Here is a 9,654-nt window from a genome sequence, read left to right as displayed (position 1 = left end):
ATACATCCATATCAACTTCATTGTGGGACCCATTATGAGCAAGGTAAAAGATATATATTTTTAGTAAAGTTTATTGGAAAATTTACAAAATTTGGGCTTTGAAGATTTTTGTGTGACATCAGGGCCATGACCCCTAGATACAATATACAACGTAGAAAGATATATGCTACTAATTATATCTGGGTTTTGTAAAATAAGTCTCTCAACCCGAGATTTATCCAACTGTTATCGACATCACATACTCTATCTCCCACCATGAATGAATTATCTATTATGTGATGGTCATACTTGGCCTTGTATTTTTCCTAGGACTTTTGTAGTGTCTCTTGTACTTGTATATGGATTTTCCTTATTTTTTTTACATATTTTTCAACCCTCAAGGAATCCCCTGTAATATCCTCTCTTACTCCTCCTTGCTACCCATATGCAATATCCAAAGGTGAAGGTGGAAAATATTAAAAACAAGTTTCAAATGGGGACTTACTAGTAGAATTGTGGACTTCTTTGTTATAGGAGTGATGTATATATACCATATTTTCATCCTAGGTCTTCAAATGCTTCTGATTGTAACCCCTCAAATGCTACACCAAAGTCTTGTTAACTACTTATGTTGCCCATCTGTTTGAGGATGGAATTTTTGAGACTTCTCTAACTTTGTGTCCATCTTCTCCCACTATGTATTCCAAAATGCACAGAGAAATCTCATGTCCCTATTTGAAACAATTCTCCTTAGTATCCTAAAGTGCACCCATACCTGTCTAAATAGAAAGTTTATTACTTCTTGCCCGCTTATGGTCTTTTTACAAGGCATCAAAACACACATATTGTTGAACCTATCAACTAACACGAATAGGTAGTCATGCCCCTTCTTGGTTGTTGGTAAACCTCCCACAAATTCCATGGAAATGTTTTCCTAGGGACAAGTAGGTATAGGTAAGGGATGATATAGACCCTATTTCCTATTACTAAGCTTGCTATTACAACAAAGAATGCATCCTCTTGTAAACCTAGCTACATGTTCTTGCATCTTGGGCCAAGACTTGTACCCCTACAAGTTGGACACTATCTTCTCTACACCAAATTGACCTATAACCTTGGATGTGTGAACATCTCTAATTAGATACAATCACTCACCTTTAGGAACACATAGCTTATCTAGATTGTAGAGTAACCCATCCTAGATATGGTAGTCAACAATGATGTCACCATCATGCACATAACTCTAACTTTGCAACTGCTAAAACACAACTTTGAAGTCCTCATCCTCTGAACATGCATCATGGGTGAATGGATCCATGTGCATCATAGTTCCCAATGTTATGATATTTGAAGTTGGTGGCCTTCAAAGCATGCTAATGAAATTTTTTGTGTTTCCCTTCTTATACTTCATCACTAAATGAAATTGTTGTAGAAACCTCATCCACTTGTAATACATAGTTTGATGTAGGTTACTCTAGGCTTGTAGGTACTGTGGTGGTTGGTGATTTGTGTAAATTATTGTCTCCTTTCCCATGAGATAATGCTTCTACTTCTTCACAATTTGCACCAGGGCATAGAGATCCTTATCATAGGTAGGGTAGTTAATAATTGCCCCATGAAATACTTCAGAATGGTAGCATACAAGCCTTTCTCCCTGCATCAAGACCACTCCCATAGCATACCCACTTGCATCTATATCCACTTGGAAGAGTTGCTACAAGTTTGGTAATGCAATAACTAGTGCTTGACTAATATTCTTCTTTAACTCCTCAAATGCACATTGTTGAAGCTTTCTCCAATGTAAACTCTTGTAACATTTTGTTATGTTGTTATGGAGTGGAGTGGTGTTTCTACCACTAAAAATGAGGCTATGAATTTCCTGAGGTATGATGCCACCCCAACAAAACTCCTAACCTTGTAAAAATTAGTAAGAATCCACCATTTCATGATGGCCTCCATCTTGGAAGGATTTGTCTTCAACTCCCCTCCACCTATCACATACCCTAGATACACCAATGAATATTGTTCAAATTCACACTTCTTGAGATTTGCTAGCAGCTGTTGCTTCTTTAATGCCTCCAATATGTGTCAAATGTGAGATGTGCTCCTCCCAGGTAGAATTATATACTAGTATATCATCCAAATAGACAATAACAATTGAACCTATAAAAGGGCACAATATATCATTCATTATCCTCATAAATGTAGTTTGTGCATTGCATAGGCCAAATGGAATGACTAACCACTCATACAAACCTAGCTTGGTTTTGAAAGTGGTCTTCCAGGTATCTTCTTCTTTGACTTGAACCTAGTGATATCCAAACTTTAAGTCAAGATTGATGAAGTATTTCTCTTGCTACAAATGATGTAGTAGATCATCTATTTTGGGAAATGGATAACTATTCTTCGATGTAATTTTATTCAGCATCCTGTAATCAATACGCATTCACCAAGTCCCATCCTTTTGTTGAAGCAACTACAACCACCCTCCAAAATTTTGGCCTGCACCAATTTCAGAGCCTCCCTTGAGAGTTTCACTTGATGACTGCACACACTAGGGTTCACTCTGTGAGCTCGTGTGAGTCTTTGCATCCGCCTTGCTTGTTCATTTCATTCAAGTTTCTGCATGCTAGTGTCTAAGTCATGCTTGTGGCCATGTTCTAGTTATGCTCAAAGTCTTCACTTCGCATGTGCTTGTTGTGTTTGCTATGAAAGCATCTGTCACACTCATACACAGAGTCACATTCACTATCGCGTAAGCGTCGTCTTGATAAATAAACAATCAATCATGAGTGTTGCACTTGTCACTTGCACCGTCGGTTAGTCATTTTGAACATGTGTGTCTGGATGGTTTGGGTCATTTCATCATCAAGTCATGCGAGTGTGCGTTCGTATGATCACCTATGCATATTTTGATCGTTCACACACTTAGTCATTTTTGCTGAAGTTTTGACGACCAGACTCCCCTCTGAAATCCAAAACATCACCCCACTTTTCACTCGATCGACTGTCAACTAGAATAGCAGAGAAGCACCAAGCTAGTCTTTCCAAGCTGTGTTGCCTGCAAGCAATTCAATCAACCCTCATGCTGGCCACCTAGATAGTTGGACCTGGCAGTCACCCCGGGGCTGACTCCACTAAAAAATTGCGCAAAGGCCACTAACCTTGCTCACTCAGTTGACTGAGGAAATTATGCAGATAGGTTGGACAGACACCAAGTGCCCGTCCATGTCTCCCTCAGAAAATTGCACAGATTTCCCATTCAGTCAACCCACTACTCATCTTGGAAATTGCACGGTTTCATGAGTATACCTTCCACTGCCCAGCAGTCTACTCAGCTCAAAAATTTCACAAAGATCATCAGTAGGCCAATCTCCCAGCCTTAGTGTAGTTTCCCCTGCCAGCAGCTCCTAGCAGCAGATTGCCAGTTCCCTTGAGGAATTGTGCAATTTCTACTGCCAATGACTGAGTATCCAACTGCTAGTTCCCTCTAGGAATTGCTCAGTTTTGGCTGCCAGTGACCCAAACAACAAACTCCTAGTTCCCTCTATGAATTGCGTAGTTTTGGCTGCCAGTCTCCCCGAAAGTTCCTCCCAAAAACTATGTTATCCCTACTTGCTGACCCTCCCCACAGCCTGACCTGGTCCTCCAGAAAATTACATAAATTTGGCCTTCCAGCCCCTATTTCCCGCTCATTCCGAAAACTGTGCAGATCCTGCCTACCTTTCCTTCCTGCAACTCAAACTATCCCACCCAAAATTTGCACAATTTTGCCTTCTAGCCAAGCCAGACCTTGCAAACAGTCACATAGACTTGGATTGTCCATCTCCAGCACTCAGTGACTCTTGTGCAATTTTCATCTGTAGTGCCCAAAGCCATCATCCCGATTCACAACCTTGTTTCCTCTCCTAGTCACCTGCATCCTAAATGATCATGTGTCATGGTAGAGGTTTTGGATTTGGTGTCGTCTCGTCATGAGTGACTGTAGGTACAGGAACACCAACAAACATGGCAATACGATGAATGGGATGAACAAAGGGAGTACATGCAGAAGGACAGATTCACCAATGGACGAACGAATGATGCATCCGAAGGGATATGCTCACCAACAGATGAATGGACGAACATGCACCTTCGTGAACATATGAGCCTGTCAAGCCTTCCAACATGCAAGAAAGGAGCAACATTTCAAAGCTTCATCAAGCGAACCAAAGACCATTGAAGACTCCGTGCACTTTGCCATGTGGAGGTGAAGTTGTGATACACCATGAAGACATCTATCACCTAGCAGCACTGTAGTGTGACATGCATTCCAGCGGCAGCATGATTGTACCAGTACTGTCATGTTCAGTCATGTTGCCCACATCTCTACTATGGGCTATGTTGTCGATCAATGTGATGTAACATGGAAGTCCAAGAGACCCACTTGTTGAAGATAGAGTCATGTAAGTCAAAAAGTCATGGAAGTCAAACAATCATGAGGGTAGTTGAACAACGACAAGGGTCAGTTTCACCCTTTGCTATAAATACCCCCTCATTTATACATGCAAGAGAATTTTCACCTCAGCTCCTCCCACATAGCCAAGAGATTCTGTAATATTTTCTTTGAGGAGAAAGTAGTGGCTCCAACGCCCCACACTTGGGGTTAGTGATGTATGGTGTAATGATGTGTCTTTGAACTTTCACTTAATTCAAAATCCTACTAACAGCCAACATGTTTTCACACATGTATTGTAATTGTTGTAAGACTAATCTTTAACACTTGGGATGCATGTTGCTTTAACCTGTGTTCTACATCTTAACTATTTCACTTGTTGTAATACAGAATCTATTAATGGAAATGTGTTGTATATGATGTTAACGTTGTCTCACCTGTGTAGACTGCTCTCTGAGACACCAGATAGACCTTTCACATGAATCTTGTTGTAACAACTGTTGCACTCGTTCTGACTCATTCGTTGAGTGTTGTACGTGTTATATTACCTTGTATGTTGTGACTGCCACATCTGTGTAGACTTCTCCTCTGGAAGTTGTGCACATCTTGTTGTGTTGTGTGTTCCTAGCTGAGTTGGGACTGCATCCCAACCAACTTGGAACTCACTCTCACCCTCTCCCTTGACAGTGAAAGAACCATTGACATAAGTGACACTTACACTCACCAGGCACACAAACCTCACTTCTCGAAGACAAAGCAAACCACTCTCCTGTTCTGGTAAGCAAGAGTTGAGGTAAATCCTTAAGATAATGGCAATCGGCCCATCGTACCAGATGGGACTCCCACACCAAACGGTGTGAGTTCTAGTTGGGAGTTCATACCGGGGAGATCCCTTGAATTTTGGCTGGTCCAACACCGTCAACACCTTCTTTGGTACAATGATGATGGGTGACCCTCATGGTGATGTACTCAATAGAATGACACCTTATTCTAGTAGTTTTTGCAATTGTTTCTTCACCTCACTTGCTATACAAACCAATGTTTGGAAATAGGGAGTCCAACAATAGTTGGATTCACGCTCCACTTCCCTCTCAGGTGGTAACCCTTTAGGCTCCCGAAACACATCCTTATATGCTTGTAGAAACTCTTCTAATTTCTATTTTTGTTTCTCAGTACACCCCTCTAGGTATGCCTTTTCTCTTGTTGACTCTTATATAAATTGTTTCTCTCTTAAAAACAATAAAACATACTTCTTGTTAGAACTTATTAGTTTCTTGGCTTGATTGGCACTTAGCAACGAATTTTTTTACTTACCTTTATGCATGTTGATGATGAACACTTTTCCATCTGTGACAATCTGGCATTGGTTAGTTCTTCACATGTGAATTTCATCTTGCATATACATGTAGGGACTTCTAAACATGATTCCACATACATCAAGGATAACTACATTTAGTTCTACTTCATTAATAAAATCAACACTGATAGTGAATCAAATTTTTCACTATTTTTTTACCTTTAACTCGACATCCATATTTACCCATCCCAATGGATATCAGTATGGGTGATAATGAGCTTCCAATCCTAATTTTTTTACCAGCTTTGCTACAAAGATATTCACCTACGAACCCGAGTCAAATAGAGCATCAATATTTGTATTTTTGACATGTATCTTTATGTGGAAGAGTTTGGTCATTTCTTTCTCTTCCTATGGCTGAAGGTTACTCAGATTCACCTCCTTTTTCAATGACATATAAATTATCTTCTCATCCACATCTGAGTGGATTTCAACCTAGTTGCTCGATTCAGTGGCCATGAGATTATTCTTATTATTGTCTTTCTTTTTGTTATTTAGGTTAAGCTCTGGATGCAACTTCCAACACTTCTCCTCTATATGGCCATCGATGTTGTAGTGGTTGCTAGTATCCTTGGACTGGTGTCTTGTGGTTGTCTTTTTATCTTTTCCCCTTTCCACTTCTTCTTCCCCTCCTTAGAAGCATATTTTTGCTCCTTTTGCTTCAATCCACCTAAATTCCATATCTTTAGGCCTATTTTCTCAAGGTATTGTGCCTGTACACAAGTATATTCCACCAATATAGGCTTTAAAAACATCACTTTCTTCTGCGAATGGCTATGTAGACTCCCCAAACACTTGAGGATTACATCTACATTATTTTAGGAGATACCAAACATTATGACCATCTTTCTTGCCACCAGATCCACTAGTCTTCTCCATAATTTATAGGGTAAACTTGTACTTTATAAGGGTTCGAAATTTCTCCCATTTAGTCACTAGAGGATCCGCTTCAACCTCAGGGTCTCTGTTTGGCTTTCCTACTAGGTCAGGGCATGGCCTTCTAATTTCAATTGGTCAAATGGAATATTTTGTTCCTCCTCTATGTGATGAATACTGAAATAAAATTCTAATTGTTGCAACCAGTGATTTAGCTTTAGAGTGTTGCTATTACCTTAGTATGGCTTGATATTGACCTTTGCTTCCATTTTTGAGCAAGGACTATGAATGGTTCACAACACTCGAACTGGATTGATATTTTTCAAGTCCTTTCTTTGACTCACTCTCTGTTTCTTCTTGATCTCCTAATATCCCCTTTAATCGATCATCTGTGTTAGAACCCCATCTTCTTTGAATAGCCCCAACTTATTTATCAGGGCTGATATGAGGGGATTCACATTACGAATTTTTATTTGCAATTTGTGCTTCTAACCGCAAAAAACTGTCCTCTGTAGGATCATGAGGGTTATTCATAGATTCGTCGCCCATGACTAGGGTTTTATGAATTTTGGATTCATTGATTTAGATCCCCAAAAAATATCCACAATATTGTTGAAGGAAACATAACTAGGTTCAGTCTTCATAAATGTACTTTTGATATTTATATTTATTCAAGAAAAGAAATATTATTTTTATAATATATTTCAATGATTTTCTTGCTCATTGAAATAGGTCTAGCACTATTTAAAGTGCTATAGGTAAGTCAAATAGTCAAAAGAAAAGGTTGAAGACCTTAAGGGCATGTTACACCTTGTATAAATATGTATTAAAGTCAAGAGAATACCTCCAAGCAAAGTCAAGTCTCATCCTATACTAAGGCACCATTGAGAAGCTCCTTCAAGCATGAAATACCGCCAAGAAAACCATCTGAAATCTACTCTTCTAGTCAGCCTGCAAATAGTTAACTAGTCGACCTACATGTCAGCCTAGAGGAGGGACAATGCTCTATATATAGAGGTTGTCCACTCCCTCATAAAGAAGACAACATAATCTCTGAAATCAGCGAAGAAACAAGTTGAGAAGGACAATAAGGGAAGTCTAAAGGGTCTTCTAAAGTGAAATGAAGGAAGGAGGAAACTCAGCAAATATTAGGGATTGTTTCTAGGGCTCGAAATAGTCACACATGTGAGGATAAGGAGGGACAAGTTTTCAGTGCAAGATTCGTTGGTGTTTTGGCTAGTCACTAGGCCTAAAAGGCCTCCCAAGTCAAGCGAAGAAGTCCCTCTCTCCAGCGAAGGAAAAAGGACCCTAATTCTCTATGGTACCTTTCACACGTGCGAGAATTAGGGTTGCACTGCTGCTATAATAGCCCTCCCTTGATAGTCATAACATTTCATTGGTTGGCTAAGAGAGAGAGGGGATCATCATAAGGGAAGTATCTCATCTAATATATGTCTTCTAGAGCAAGTATAATAAGCCATACCAACAATTGAAAGAAGAACAAAGTGTTGGAAGAAGGAAGACGAAGTGCCGGAAGAAGTGTCGAGGAACAAAGTGCCAGGAAACAAGGTGTTGAAAGAGGGAAGGACTTGACTTGTGCTTGGAGGATATTATTGTCAGGGGTCTAGGGTTTGGAATTGGTCAATAATAAGCTTCAATAATAGAAACTTACTAAATGGTTTTCCTCTCAAGGGAAGAGAGGCTTTGGCCCTGGCAAAGAGCCAACATCTTGTGTTCTTTTTTTATGTTTTGGTAGCAGTTTGATGAAGTACAAATATATGCATCAACAAGAAGATGAAGAAGAACAAGAATAAGCTAAAGTAAAAATACTCCACAAATTGTTATCAAGTAACGAAGAATCACACTACACACATTTGCCCTAGATTCTTCAACAAATATACCCAGAGAAACCTTCTTTAATACCAATATGATCTATAAGTTGTTGTGGATATTCCACTGGATAGTTCATCATAAAATATCTGATAATTTATACTTAAAATTATGAAATCTACACTATGAGGGTTTATTTCTCTTTAGATTTTGGATTTGTAAATATTTATTTATTGTGTATGCATGCAAATTATAATTATGCAAAAAATAGAGAACAATGATATAAAAACTCACAAACCATGATTTTCAAGTGGGTGTAGCTCGAGGGGTAGGGAGGATTCACTATTATCCTCCTCACTTGGCTCCAGTCCAACCAATATTGGCATGCTTACTCCTTGGCAGTCACTTCTACATGAAAGATAACTGGCTCACCTAGACACAGGTGGGTTTTTCATGGATGTAGCTAGTATTGATATTTGGTACAATAAGTCACACTTGGAAAAAATAAACTAACAAACCATGATTTGAAACAAGATATAACCTGGGAAACCATTTTGGGAGAAAACCCAGCTAGAAGGTGAGGTTGCTATGCTCTCTTTCTCTAAATAGAAAATTGTTGTGAGTACAAAGAAGTAAGACATGTGGCCCATGGGATACTATAGTGCACAATTCCTCTCTATGTGCTCTCTCCCTATCCTCTCAACTATTATACTCATCTATGGAATAAATCTACTTGAAAAAATGAAGCCCCTTTTACTCCTAGTGGCTCATTTATAACACAACCTGATAACCTATTAGTGGTTAGGTTTGACTTCTTCATCTCTCAATCAAAATTACAATATTGACCATTCTAGAGTCTTCGTCATCACGATCATGTGGCTAGCCCCTTTTCAATGAGTTATGGGGACTGTCGTGGCATCCTCTTGAATTATTGTGGTGGAAACAAGAAGGTCAACTTTCGAGTGCCATAAATTTTGCATACGAACTTCAATTGAGGTCATTATTACACTATTGGAAAGGTCTTTATGTGTATAATAGGAAAAAAAGGGGTGGCTCTAAAGCATCAAATTTTTACCCCCAAAAAATATCGCCTTATGCCTCAAAATGTGCACGTAATGTTTCAGACCCCAATTTGCCAAACTAGGTCTCATTGATAGAAATAGTCCTATGAGTTTAT

Source organism: Pinus tabuliformis, chromosome 5_1 (assembly GCF_031772625.1).
Source record: "Pinus tabuliformis cultivar Carrire ecotype Pingquan chromosome 5_1, CPIR1, whole genome shotgun sequence".
NCBI lineage: Eukaryota > Viridiplantae > Streptophyta > Pinopsida > Pinales > Pinaceae > Pinus > Pinus tabuliformis.
This window is presented reverse-complemented; position numbering follows the sequence as displayed.